Genomic DNA, 14,964 nt, shown 5'->3' with positions numbered 1-14,964 from the left:
TCGAGCGTGTTTTATATCATGCCCCGAGGTTGCCGCTCCAAAAAAGTAAAAGAAACCTGAGAAGGAGATAGAGCTTTCCTGCATGTAACAGATGGTTACTGTTTTAAACGCATGCATAACCCAGTCCTTACCTCACATATAGCACTATGAAAGAAGGAGGGGGGGGAGCCTATTTGGTGGGAAAGGGGAAGGTGAGAGGTGAACCGGGGGGGGGGGCAAAGGATGAAGAAAAAGGAAAGTTGATTGGAGCTTTCTTATATCCTCCTTAATCACAGTCATATGGTAGTCTTCTTTTCCAAGCAAGCAGGAAGGGGAAGGAGCGATGGCCGTGGAATTGTGTAGCGTGTGCCGAAGTACTGCAGGCAAGCTGTGGTGTCTGGTAAGTTTCTTTTGTGCGTGCCTGCTGCTGTAATGAATAGAGGTCTTTCCAGAGCTGCCAAGCCTGCAGCGAATGTGGTCAAGGGATTTATTATGAAAAGTACCAAATCTTGGCATAGAGCTAATTGTGTATAACAAGAAGCGTGCTGGAAACTCGGTCCTGAGAGGTGACAAATGCTGCAGGAATTCTATTTCTGACGTTGCTGAAAGGGGTTTTGTGTCGGAGAATGCCTGCATGTCAGTGCCATGTTCCTAATGAGCTACTCCTTAACAGAGCTGCGTATTTTCTTGCTGCTGAAAATTGGGTTGAGATAGACGGAGGTTTCTCCGTTGGCTTTTCCTCCCGCCCCCTTTGAAAGCCAATTCCAAGAGTGGTAACTCCCACCTCAGATCAGTAAATGTTTAAGAGCTGTTGTCGCTTTGCATTCTTGTTCACACCCACACAGTGTGTGTGTATGTGTGTGGGGACACTGTGGAGAGTTGCATTGTTAAGAAGGTGCTTTTATTTCAAATATATTTATATATTTCTGGTAGAAGCTTAGGACAAGGGCCTTTGGAGGGGGGAATGGGCCTCAACAATTAAGGGAGAGAATAACGAATGTTTGTTAAATTCAAAACACACCATCAAGCAGTGTGAGGATGTTAAAGGCTTGCAGGATCCTTTGTGTACATGGCCTTCTGTTTCCATTTTTGAAATTTATGCTAATACAACCAATATCCTAGTAACCACTAAAACAAACATCAACAAGCTGGCCACCTTTGTCCGCCTCTTCCACTGCTTCTCTTTCACTTGAGTATTAATAGAACTCTCATTGATTCTGTCTGCCTGTTCTGGCTAATAGATCCTCTTTCAACCACACCACAGATCTCTTCTGCATTCGTCTGTAAGATCTGTGTGATAGTCTTTCAGTAAATCTCAATGGGCAGCCCTGACCTGAAAGTATTCTGCAACAGGTCCTGGAAAGGACTTTGCAGCTGAAATGTGTGTTTGGAGCAGATAGCTTCTTAAAAGGTTGCAGGAAGTAGTTCTGAAAACTGTTCAGTGTATATTTGAAATATAATGGGAAAGACAACTGTGGCCCCAGTTAAGAATTGCAACACACACTGGGTGCAGTATGGGATCAGTACAAGTGTTCAGATGCCCCCTTATTCCATCTACCAGAAGTGGCCAGATAATGTCTCAGACAAGCTTGGTGTGTGGACATACATCCTGTATTAGTTTGAGGGGGTAGCTATATTGGTCTGCTGAGGCAGCTTGGTGTAGTGGTTAGGAGCACAGAATTCAAATCTGGTGAGCTGGGTTTGATTCCCGGCTCCTCCTCCACATGCAGCCAGCTGGGTGACCTTGGGCTCACCACAGGGCTGATAAAGCTGTTCTGACCAAGCAGTAATATCAGGCCTCTCTCAGCCTCACCTACCTCACAGGGTGTCTGTTGTGGGGAGAGGAAAGGAAAGGTGATTGTAAGCCACTTTGAGACTCCTTTGGGTAGAGAAAAGCGGCATATAAGGACCAACTCTTTTTCTTCTTCAGTAATATCAGGGCTCTCTCAGCTTCACTTACCTCAAAGGGTGCCTGTTGTGGAGAGAGGAAAGGGAAGGTGATTGTAAGTCACTTTGAGACTCCTTCGGGTAGAGAAAAGCAGCATATAAGAACCAACTCATCTTCTAACACTGTACTGGGTCATATTAGTGTTTCATAAGAGAGAAGAAGTGTATCTTGAAAAAATATATTGTGGTTTTGGGATACCTCTGCTGCTTTCTGCTGAGTTCCCTGAAGCCTTGATTCTTATTCCCTGACAGTACAATATATGAGCAATGACATTATCCAGAGGGAGAACCTAAGAATACTTTGGGATTTTCTGAAGGCCACACTATGCCTCAGAGGTGCCAGGGAAAACTAGATGCATCATTGCTACCTATAAAACACAACCCCTTTCCCAATGATTGTATGAATTATAGATTTTAATGCTTTTATGGAATTTTATAGAGTATGTTGTTTTATTGTGAGCCGCCTCGAGACAACTTTGTCAAGAGAAGCGGGATATAAATCAAATTATAAATAAAATAAAATACTTTCTGATTTGCTGGGAGCAAACTGGAGGAGGAGACTGGAAGCCATTATTAATTGGGTAATTCCTTACTGTTGTGGGGGAGCTGTTTGAGAAAATAGATATGTTTGCTTTTGAGTGTCAGAGTGATTGATGCTCCCAATTTAATCCTCCGCCTACCAGTCCTAGGTCTCAAAAGTTTGGAAAACATTATATATACAGCTAGTTTAAGGATCTGCTTTAAATTTCTTTAAGTGGAAAACAGTAATGTATATGTGTGAAAGAAAACACTAGAAGTGGTGAAAAGAAATAACCATTGTTTTTTAAAAAGTAATCCTAGTTGGAGATAGATGGTGATGATTGTATTTCTTCAGGATGCTTCGTTGTTTATGAAGTGATGTAACTAAAAAGGCAGGTTCCTGCCTCAAGGAGCTTACAGTCTCAATTAGATAGGAAGATGAAGGCAGCAAGAAAAAGAAGTGATATAGGTAGTAAAGGATGAACTGCATTTGCATGTATTTCTTGGAATCTTTATTTCCCCCTTGGTTCACCAAGGGTCCCCCAAGGACAGCAGCAGCAATGACAAAAATACACCAGGCATCAGAACAGAGGTACCCCCAACATTCCCCTTGGTTTCTACACCACTAAGTGAAATAGGAGCCAAGTTTTATCTAAATCCTTCCTGCTTGTACTGTTTGAATCTAATTGCTCATGTTATTTTGGTGGTAGCCTTTAAATGCAACAAGTAAGATAATATTTACATTATACACCGATGGAAAGATGTGGTGGTAAATATACTGTATTAGAGACTAGCAAAATGTTTGAGCCTATCAAAAGTCAGATCTAATTTTATTTGATTTCCCAGGGAGGGCGACTGCAAAATTACGTTGCCAACATGAAGGCTTTGTTCTGTGTGGTTTTTAATCAAACATCCAATAGAGGAGACTTATGGATAATGGATGACCTTCTGCAAACACTTGGAAATACAGTCTCTATAACAAGAAGAAAACAGAGAAGAATTACTCAAGAGCCTTTTATATATATGTATTAGTAATAAGATTCTTATTGCCATTGTCCATATTTATTTTTGCTGTTTTGAATTCTCTAGTTATCAGATATTGTCTTTTAAAAAATCACCTTAGTCACATTCCTTTATTTATTAAACTTGGGGTGCTGCCCAGGAAAGATCTCCTAAAAAGTCCATCGTTAAGAGCCATTTTGCAGCCAGTTTTAAGAAGACTTTTCACATTCTTCTTTCTTTAAAGGGTACTGTCATCAGAACCATTTTCTACTTAGAAGTTGACGGGAAGGGAGAGGAGGGGGAAGATATTTTCCTTTGTGAGAAAAATATAAAATCATGTAGCAGTCATAGTAGGTCAGCAGGTTCAGTTTTGGAAATTTGACTCAAGGCTTGCCCTGCAATGTGCTCTTAGTAATATTAATTCAGTACAATGTTGAACCCTGTGGAGCACATTCTTGCTAGCTTGCTATATCACTTTACAGTTTGAATGAATTCTTATCTAGCAGTTGTGATACAGAGTTGCTGTTGCTGCTCTATCTCTGCTCATAATGTCTAGATCAGGGGCAGCCGAACTGTAGATGTCCAGGAACTACAATTATTATGAGCCCGTGCCAGTATGGTAATTATAGCCCATGGATGCCTGGAAAGCAATAGTTTGTCCATTCCTGAGATAGGTAAATACAATATCTGATATACAGGCATTGTCCCATGTATATGTGTGTGTGTATAAATCCAGTTTATAGCTGACCACTCCTATACAGTGGCTTGTGGTAACAGCAATCTCTCACAATGACTGTTTATGCACTGGAGGCTTCATGCCAGGCTGCAGGCTGGAGTTTTAGTTGTGGCAGGTTTCCCTACCTCTCCCTACACCCACACGGGGGAGCATTTGGCCTGGTGTGCCTTATCCATCCCCGATTTGTGCTGGGGCAGTGAAGTTCTCAGTGCATAAACGGTCAATAAAACCCCATTAAATCCCATCCTGGTGGTGACAGAGAAAGTTTCTGTCAGTCTCAACAGACGTCTTAAAACTGCTCAGGAGGACAACCTCAGGGGTTGCTTGATGATCTGGCTAGGTCAGGCATGGGCCCTGATCTTACTCGCGTTGGCCTCAACCTGGTGAAAGAGCTCCATTTTACAGGCCTTGTGGAACTGGGGAAGTTCCATCATGGCCCTCAGCTCTCCAGTGAGCTCATTACACCAGGTAGGGGACCGGGCCAAAAAGGCCCTGGCTCTGGTTGAGGCCAGGCGTACCTCCCTTGGGCCGGGACACTCCAACAGGTTTGCACCCCCATTTAATGGCTGTGAAGCCTTTGAATGAGCACCAGTTTCTGCAGTTCATCTTACTGTAGCCTGCAGAGTGTTCCTTCCAAGGGAAGCAATCATAGTTTCTGAAGATGCTCAAGCTGCAGGACAAACAGCGATTGTGTTCAGATCTGCTCCTTGAGAGTCAGGTTTTTGTTTAAATGGCTTGTTATTCTATGGTATTTTAGGCAGGCTAGAGCTGCAGTAACAGTCTCATCATGACCATTAGGTGGGTGCACTTACCGTCTTGTGGCAGAATTCTATAGATGAGGGGTAGTCAACCTGTGGTCCTCCAGATGTTCATGGACTACAATTCCCATGAGCCCTGCCAGCAAATCCTGGCAGGGGCTCATGGGAATTGTAGTCCATGAACATCTGGAGGACCACAGGTTGTCTACCCCTGGTATAGATGCCTGCAGGCTCAAAAAGGTTAGACACTGGAGAGCTAGAGTGTTATTATTCTAAAAGAAGACAAACGTAAAGTCAGAAAATATATTCAAATGTATGGTAATGGAATCGAAGGAGAATTAAAATCTGTTCCAAGTGTAATATCTTGAATACAAATCTCTTCTCTATATATGAGATATATAATAGGTTTTCTTTCCCGTGATGGAACCTAATCTATTAAAGGGTCTAATAAATATGTAGAAGTGGCAAAAATATATTTTATTGAATACGTAGCAATAATGAAACCAGGGTTGTAGTCAAAATAGATTAGTTAGAAAATTTAGATTAGTTAGATTAGTTGTGAAAATTTAAATCTATCCCCAATACTTGTCTTCTGCCTGGGCAACAAGGGAGGGGCTCTGGCCCATGCTGCTCTCAGCGTTTCCACCCCCCCCCCCCCAGGGGAATACACTCTCCAGACTGAGTGGCTCCAGCCCCTAATAACCAGCCTTGACCTAACTGCTGGCCTTCTAGCCAGACTCAGACTTTGGGATTGCCAGTCTCAGTTGGGTCCTCCATCTCTGCATTTAAAGGTACTCTTCCTTTGCCTAACTCCACTGTGCCACAATGCATAGGTGCATTCTCCCCCAACACGGATTCTGTTTGTTGGACAAAGGGAATGCATTTTCAAATAATTCCATGCTTACTCTTATCTAACTTGCCTTGATTTAAAAGACATTAATTGATATTTAAAAAATAGTGCCTGGAATGAAGTAAAGGTTTCAATCACTGTGATGGTTGACGGCTGGTAACTTTTGGAAATGTGAAAACTAATCCGATAGGCCCCCATTTGTTACTTTCTTCTATTTATTTAGACAGTTATAGCCTCCCTTTCCTCATTGTCTGAAGCATTACTTGTGGTATGCACACTCATTTCTTTGGTCTCACTTCTACCTCTACTCAATCCAGATTTTTGAAGCAGTTGTGATAAGACATTTAACTAAAGATTATGCTGAGATGAATTATGGACTATGTTGTTAGTTTTACAAAATGCCAAAGAAAACTTGACATTTGGGAGATATGCTTGACAGCCTGGGAGATATGCTTGACAGTTTGAAGAAACAATCCTCAAGGAAGTCAAAAAGAGAAGGCTTCACTAGTTTGACCATAAAAAAGAGTACATTTCTCTATTGGTTCTTGTGCTGTTGATGACAAGGATTGAATGGAGATTACAGCTGTGTAGAGTGTGGACACTAATTACGAAATGGACCATGGAATGGAGCAGGGTGGTGCATAGGGTCTCCTTATCTTTGTACCTACAGTGTACCTTAAAATATTTTCTTATATGTTTCTGGTCACCTGGTTATAGACATACTATATATACTGATGATGTCGAATAATGCTTGGAGCATCTTATCAAGTCATGGAAATGCTGCATTTGCTTCCAACTCCTCCTGCTTTCATTAAGGGTATGCAGAAATCCCATTTAGTTTACTTACTGCTGGATAAGGAAGTATTTTTCTAGAAAGTGCAACATAAACAGTTTGATTCTGTAATGTGTTAGCTCATTGCTGAGTGTACAACTGCTGCTAGCGATCACCACAAAACATCACAAGCTGCTACAGATCAAGCTTATGTTGTTATAAAGTGGTTGTGGTGGTATCACATGGGTAGTTAAACAAGCACAAAACATCATGTCATCATGCATGTACATAGTAAGGGAGGACGAGACATTTCTCGGCCCATCTAACCCTTTTGTTATTTTCAGGGTGATTTTTTTTTGGTACTTTTATTTGACTGGCTCTCTGTTTAGTAAGTTAAGTGCTTGTCTGTTTCAGTAAAATATTAATAAATCATCTAACCCCCAAAGAGACATTTTGCAGAGGTCACGTGATAATACACCTGCACCACTCCTTTAAAATAGCTTTCTCCTCATCAGTTACACATCTGAATGATGTAAAAAACATCTGTCTGGCCTCTGGGGTTAGATGTAGCATTGAAATATTTGTCAGGTATGTCCCACACATCAGCAATGTGTGCCGGCTAAGGTCCAAGCGAAGCCATTTGTGAAAATCATTTGACTCCAGACATGTGCAATAAACCCTTCTGGCCCACAAGGCTTGTGTTCAGTAGGTTGATTGTAGAAAACAGAAGGAAACCTGGTACTCGAGGGAAAGTCAACTGAGTCAGGCTTCGAGAGGTTCATACATGCAAATACTGGAGTACATATAAGAAGTAATCTGATATCAGGAAGCTGGGATTTCCTCGGTTGACATTTCACTGAATTTGGGGGCTTTTCACTTAGGCAGGTGTTCAAAAAATTAGTCAAGATAAACAGCTTTCCCCAGTCTAGAAAAATCTGTTTGAGACTTCACAGGGATAACAGCTGCTTGATCCGACCCCCCCCCCCCTTCCTAAAATTCAGAGAGAAACTCCCATGTAATTTCTATCTGCTTTCCCAGCCCGGCAGTTTATATGGTCATATCTGGTTAGCTTCAGAAGAAGCCACCAATTTCTAAGTTTAGCATGAAAGTAGAGCAAACTATGACTTAGGAGTCTGGTAGTCCTTTAGGTCAGGGGTAGTCAACCTGTGGCCCTCCAGATGTCCATGGACTACAATTCCCATGAGCCCCTGCCAGCAAATGCTGGAATTGGAATTGTAGTCCATGGACATCTGGAGGACCACAGGTTGACTACCCCTGCTTTAGATAATCCAAAAGGAGTTTGTAAAAGTACATGGTTCCAAGTTATGGCAAGTGGGAAGTGGGACCAGTTGGATCATCTGCGAAGGTGCTGCCAACTCCCCCTCCTGTGCCTGCCTGCCTTGCTGCTGCTGCTTCTGCCTGCCCATCTTAGTGAGGGGGGGGCTCCTGCCCAGGCACAGATAATTCTCCTCTGTCTGGGGTGAATTAACCCCACTGTTTTTTAAAGCCTTTGTTTTTCTGCAAACTTGGAAAGGGGTGTGCTCAAGATCTATAGAAGAATAACCTCAATGTGAACCTGGTACCATTCTCTAGATTTTTCTGTCTGCGTGAGGACCAGGTTCAGAATGAGATGTGTCATATTGCACAAAGAAATTAAGATTTTGATACTGACGGACTGAACTATTATGAAAATATTCACAGATGTTCCAGTGGTTCAGGAAATAAAGGTGTAAGTAGTGAACTGTGGACAATACAGTCTCTGTGAGAGTGGAGAACTGTAAATTTGCCCGGAATTAAAATCTCAGAAAGGCTCTGTGGGGCTCTGGATAAGGTACCAGAAGGCAGGGAACCCAAGGGATAGAGATCATGGAAGCAGACTGGTTAGAATAAAGGAAAACAAAGCGGGCGATCTCACTTCACCTTGATATCGGATCCAGCGGTAATAGTTAAGCCCTTAATTGCCTATTAAGAATTAACTGGTTGAGGAAAAATAAACTGAAATTCAATATCAATAAGATAAGAGGCTGATCAGTTTAGGAAATGGGGAATTGAGTTGGCTTGGACAAGATTATCACTTACTTCACCTATTCCAAAAGATGAAGTTTACAATTTAGAAGTGTTTCTGAATTTAGTTTTGCTCCTAGGTTTGTGTGTGTTGGCTAAGGGAATGTTTCACAACTCCTGGCTGCCGTTCCAGTTGAACCCTTTTCTGGAAGATGAAAATTTGTTATTTTGTTTAGTTCTGTGTAAATTTGCCCTAGATAAATAGAAAACTCTTAAACTATGGCAAGATCTCACGTGGATTATGGTTGACCTCGAAACACTGGAAAATTGAGTTACCCTATAAAACAAATCAGTTAGAGAATGCACCCACACAACAAAGATTCTCGGTTTCCCTGTAACTGCTGTTCCAATTTAGAGGCATTTACACTTGCGCTAAAGTGTCCATCTGGGAGTTTTGTGCTCAGCTAGAGTTTTTTAGCTTTCCTGTGCTCTGCCACCAAAGGGCTTTTTTGAAATTGTTGGCTGACTGCTATTGTGTTACAATGCAATAATGTTAACTGATTCTGTGGGCACGATTTACCAGCTCCCCGATTTCCCAGCTTTCATTTTTAAAAGTAAGTCTCTAGTCCTTTTCACTGCCCTCAGGAAGTCCTCTGATCGCCCTTGAGGGGAAATGGCCAGCTATGAAAACAGTAACAATATGGACAGCAGTGTTCAAAATGCACCTTTCTATTCTGGTGGCTTCCTGATGTTCTTCAAGGATTTGCAGGGCCCATAGCCCTGGAGCCAATTAAAAAATTTGGGAGGGCCCTAGTAAAGTACAGTTTTGGCAGGAGCAACCAGACAGGGGGCAGAGGGACCCCCAGTGGAAAGGGGTGTCACTCCAAGTGTCCTTAAAAAGGAAAAAAGGGGGGGGAGGAAAGGATGGTATAGTCCTCATCCATGGGGGGGGGAGGCATTATGACCATTTATGCCCTGGGAACTTCACTGCCCCACCTTCTGTCCAGGTGCAAAAATCGGGAGGCGGATGAGACACCCCAGGCCAAATGCTTCCCCATGTGGGTGCCGGAAGAGGTGGGGCAACCTGCCACGACTAAAACTCCAGCCTGCAGCCCGGCATGAAACCTCCAGTGCGTAAACGGTCCATGTGAGGCCTCTTTAAATGCAGGGCTCATAGCTACATGTGCTATGCGGATAAACCTGCCCTGACTAACTGTATTTTTTCTGAAAAGAATGTAGCCAACCATGGTTATGAAAGGAAGTTTTGAGGTTGATGAGAGCTTTGAAAATGGATGAAGTCATGTGGATGTTCCCAACAAATCTGCAGCAGTTCAGGAGCCAAGGTGCAGCCATAATCTGGGTGCATATGCAGGGATTAGAGATGGTGGAACATGATGCTGATTTCCACTTAGTGCTTTAGGGTACCAGCCAGGTTTCTTTAGCTGTCTTTATGTAATTCCAAGTTTAAGAAAATAGTAGTATAACTTCAGCATGACTAAATAAGGGACACTTTTATTTCCCAGTTCACATGGCATACGCTTGTCATATAGCTAATTGACTACAGGACAGAGGGATTTCTTATAATGCGTGTCTTTGAGCCATGAAAACAAAAAGTAATGTGATAAATGGCCCTTGTCTTCCAGGAGTCAGAGTGCTTGCCTTGATCAGCAGTTTGCTTGATTAGCTATTTTGGAACATGAAAAGACTTTTGGGGAAATGGGAAGCTGTCTCCTTTTCAATGTAGGCTTTCAATAAATGTTTAGGCTCTTTTAAGAACAGGGAGAGAGGTCCTGAATCCTTAGGTACTTTTACAGAATTAGTTTGCTTTTCCTGTAGAACTTAACTCTTCACACCTAGGGGATGAATTTAAACATAATGAACTTTTCTTTGCCTAGGAACAGCCCTCCATGCAGTGGAATGCCCCAAATAAGAACCAGTTCAGCCTTTCTGTTCAACTTTTCAGCTCCCAACAGTCTAGTTTTTCCTCTGTTTGCTGTAGTACAGGGGTAGTCAAACTGCAGCCCTCCAGGTATCCATGGACTACAATTCCCATGAGCCTCTGCCAGCAAACCTTTTGCTGAAGGTTCCTGAGTACCTTGTACAGTGCAGTAATATTGTAACCTTTCTGGGACACATGATATTCTGATTTGGCTGCTGTTTGTTTGTTGCTTATAAATAATATCATGGTACTTTCAATCCATTTCTATCATTGTTTAAACGATTGTGAATGCTTTTTTTTGTATTTTTAGAAGTAGGTTTTCCTCACCTTCCCTTTTCTCCAGCCATGGCCACTGAAAAGCCATTGTTTGGGAAACCTTGTTGGCAAATATACACATGGCATGAAGGTAGGGGTTGTGATAAAGAAAAGAGACTTAGCAAAAATTGCCCTTCCTTTTCTCTTCTGCCAGTGGAGCCTTTTGAGCTAGTACTGGTGGGAATGGAAGGTAAGTCTCAATATTCTTTGCCGAGCCATCTCTGTATTGACTGGCATTTTGTCTAAAAGGGCTTCCCAAGCCACGGTAATGCTTTATCCTGAATCACAGTGGGCTTCTGGTGGATGGGGGAGATGGTAGAAGATTTGTTTATGAAGGTGCTTAAAATGTGTAGGATCTAAGCAAAAAACCCCCAAACAGCCATGTTTTGTCCTGTGTCGTATCGGCAACATTTGTTGTATAGAACAATGTGATAAGTGGGAACTACTTACGGTTTCATAAATCTTGTGCTTCTATTTAGAATTACCACAGCACATTTGTGATTTCTTACTGCCTGTTTATTTGAATAATAATGTCATCTTTCTGCCTATAATGCAATCCCAGAATCCCAAATGATTACAATTCAGCCAACATTTGTTTTTCCTTTGCAGAAGAAGGTTTGGTTTTCCTTCAGCAGACCACTGCAGTTTCCCAAGGAGCTGAAACTTAAAATCCCTTTTGCAGTTGCCCCTAAAGTGTCCATTGAGATTCTTCTTTGTTCTGCTGACACGCCATTCTTTTTCAGACAGCAGACCTAAACCCGTATTTTGAAGTTATCTTGCTGACTTCAGAATGTTGCCCAAGAATTAACAGTTTCCCCAATACAGCCATAGGTTTATACATGATGGCCAAGCCAACAGAAGTCATGCTAAATTAACCATAGCTAGGAGCTACTGAATTTGGAAACAAGTTTCTGTGAACTGTACTCATGCATATTATAGGGTTTGGCCAGAAGGCAACACTCACACCACTGGTAGTAATTACGCAAGTAGCTTTGCAGTGGCAACCAATGCAGGAATTAGCTGTAAAAACGTTCTGCTACTCCTTGTTTTGTCTCTCTTAGGAAATGCTTGTTTCATAACCTCACACAAATGCTTTGTTTTGAGTTAAAAACAAACAACAAACCCAGCAGAGGCATTTTAGAACAGAAATCTGGGTTACATTCAGTGACCTGCATTAGATTTAGGTAGGCAGCTACAGTTTAATTTATAGAAAACTTTTCTTGTGCGCTTAATATGCTCTTTATTCCATTCTTCCTTTAGAAACAGAATGATGATGTAGCATCTGAATTTGTCATATTGAGCTGCAGAACTGTGTAGCTACAGTTCTTACTCCCACTGCAGTATGCAGTAAATACCTGATTTCCTGTGTATAATAACTGGTCTAGCTACAACAGCTGCAGACAATGAGCAATGGCTTCGTTTAGTGTGGATTGATAAGGATAAGCCTTCGGGGAGAGCGGTATATAAATCTAAATAAATAAATAAATAAATAACAAGGCACATTTGAGAGGAAATCAGTGTACATGCAGAGGAGACTAAAATAGTGATTTTTCACAATATTTTGTTAGTGAGACTGGAATTAATGCCAAAGTTATTTAAAATATGATGATATTTCTCATTAAAAATAAAATTTCACATTGACCTACATGTGTATAAAGACTAGTGAAATTCCTTTCACCAAAGGAATGGGAAGGCGATTGTAAGCTGCTTTGAGCCTCCTTTGGGTAGGGAAAAGTGGCATATAAGAACCAACTCTTCTTCTCCTTCTCCTTCTCCTTCTCCTTCTCCTTCTCCTTCTCCTTCTCCTTCTCCTTCTTCTTCTTCTTCTTCTTCTAAAGTTTCTGAGGATTTTTTCTTTCTCAAAAAACAGCCTTAATCATTTTTAAAGCAGTTTTGTTGAGTTTCTTGTCTTGCAATCCAATGAACACGCACACACGCACAAAATGACGGGACACTGGCTGTTGAAGCCAGAAGAAAAAAGATCTTGTTGGTACAATTAGTTGATATTATATTAACTGTTTGGGGAATTTTTAGCACCATAAGAATGTCAAGAGTGGTGTTCTATAGTTTGCAAGCATGCCCACTCTTGTAGAATTAGTTTGCTTTTCCTCCACAGATTAACACTTAACATCAGTGGGTTGAACGTCAAAGAGAATGAGCTTGGAAAACAGTTTTTTTCAAGCCTTACATTTAGGTGGGGGATTTTTTTTTAGGAAGGGCTAGTTAGATTGATTGATTGATTGATTGATTGAAAAGCACTAAAAATGCTTAGATCTAATTTCTAAAACTTCCATCAAAATTTTTGCAGCTGTTGATGTGATTTCAGTTGAGAATTTGCCTAGTTAAAGATGCATAAGTAACTGGGTGATAAATTCAGGTTGGTAGCCACATTGGTGTGAAGTAGTAGAACAAAGTTTGAGTTCAGTGCCACCTTTAAGACCAATGAAGTTCAATTCAAGGCACAAGCCTTTTGTGTGCAAGCTTAATTCTTCACACTTTCATGCTTACAGGCTCTTAACACACACATGCACAAATCTTGACTGGGCATCTAAAATGGAATGTTACTAACAGTGGGAACCACAGAGCTGTCTAGTTCAACCTTTTGTATTGCCCTTGTAGGACAGTTACCTAGAACACTGGCAGACAAAGTGTGGGATATCAGGGCACTAATTATTTCTGTTCTTTATAACAGGAATATGTGTTTTATAATCCATTATTGTTTGATGGTAAAGAATCTGTTTCCTTGAACCATTGGAATCACAGATGTGCAAAAGCAACTATACCCAACCTGGACAAGTGTTTCATGGATCTCTAACCCCATTTCAGCCCACCCCATACTTTTGGCACATGCTTTTTATTCACTTGGCCCCATTGTCGGCAATAAGTGGAATGGAAAGTACTCCAGACTTTCCAGCACATTATGTTTTCCTCTCATGCTATTTTGAAGAATGGCTTATGGGACAAACGGCATCCTTTTTTCCAGGACAAGCTGTGTTTTTGTTATTAAAAAAAATAAGCTTTGCCAATACAACTGTGATTCAAAGTCTCCCCCTAATCAGGTGCTGCATTTAAGCTGAGACCGACAACAAGAAATTTACCAAAAGGATTCCCTTCCTGCCTCTAAGCAATTCTTGACATCACTGTCGGTGCCACGTTTGTTAAACTATTGAATGTAATTTTACAGGATAGTTTAGGATCGGTGCTATCCAAGATCTGCATTATGGAAACCTGCAATAATTGCCTAGTTGAGCCAAGTGGCAAGAAACTGTGGATGGAATTTCCCCATGAACACTTTCCTGTACTTTCATAACCTTGCTGTATTATATAGCCTTGAATTATTTATCCAGAAACTGCGGTTAAATTTAATGAAATATTTAATTCCTTTGTTTTTATTTGTAGGGGGGAAACCGCTATCAGTTCAATTGTAATGTTTCTTAGCCACACACATAGTTAGCCGTTCAAGATGTTATTGAAAAAAATTATATTAATGCATTACATAAAACATTTGAGCCCATTCCATAATATGGAGAGAAACCATATGTTGTTGTTCTGTTAGAAGTCTAACAGAAGTTCTGTTAGAAGTTAGAACTGTATGTGGAATGAGGAAAGATTTTCACTCCAAGATTTCTTTGCCTTATTGTGTTTGAACCGTTCTTGATTAATCTCTATTCTGGCTACTTTAGATATTCAGTAGCAACTTTAGATAGTCATCTCTCAATTTGCTGCCATGATATTGCCATATTCCTTCTTGAGTATGGAGATTGGCCAGCGCCATGTATGGTAATTTCAAGAAAGATTAATAATGCTCCCATTTTTAAAGCATGCTGCATTCTACAGTATACTGTGAAGCAGTGATATTTACTTGGTGTCTTGGGAGCCACCTGTGGCTCTTGGACATGTCACCAGTGGTCCCTTTGCAGTGTTTCTCCATGTGGCACCTGCCCCTTGTTCAATGAAAATGGGCAAGGTTGTTGTCCAGCAGAACTCTGGCTTGGAAGATGGTTCCCACTTTCTGAACAACATGTGTGTGTAATAGGATTATTTGATTATAGCTACATGATTATCTGAAAGTAGTTTTGAAAGTCGCTCATTTCACTTCCATTGTGATCAATTCTCATTCTTACATACTAGGGAAGAAGATAT

At 41.2% G+C, this 14,964-nt stretch overlaps 1 protein-coding gene across 2 annotated transcripts in view; it reads left to right on the top strand.

Moving 5' to 3' along the window:
- Positions 1–14,964, top strand: part of BMPR1B (bone morphogenetic protein receptor type 1B) — a 247,951-nt gene that overhangs the window by 65,564 nt on the left and 167,423 nt on the right. The window contains exon 1 of one of the 2 annotated variants that reach the window (XM_077300845.1): positions 228–379. The exons of the other annotated variant lie outside the window; for it this stretch is intronic. The gene's annotated coding sequence lies outside the window, so the exon portion shown is untranslated. Of the gene's footprint in view, positions 1–227; positions 380–14,964 lie in introns of those variants that run through there. 2 annotated transcript variants of the gene reach the window in all.

This window comes from Paroedura picta, chromosome 10, assembly GCF_049243985.1.
Source record: "Paroedura picta isolate Pp20150507F chromosome 10, Ppicta_v3.0, whole genome shotgun sequence".
NCBI lineage: Eukaryota > Metazoa > Chordata > Lepidosauria > Squamata > Gekkonidae > Paroedura > Paroedura picta.
This window is presented reverse-complemented; position numbering and strand designations above follow the sequence as displayed.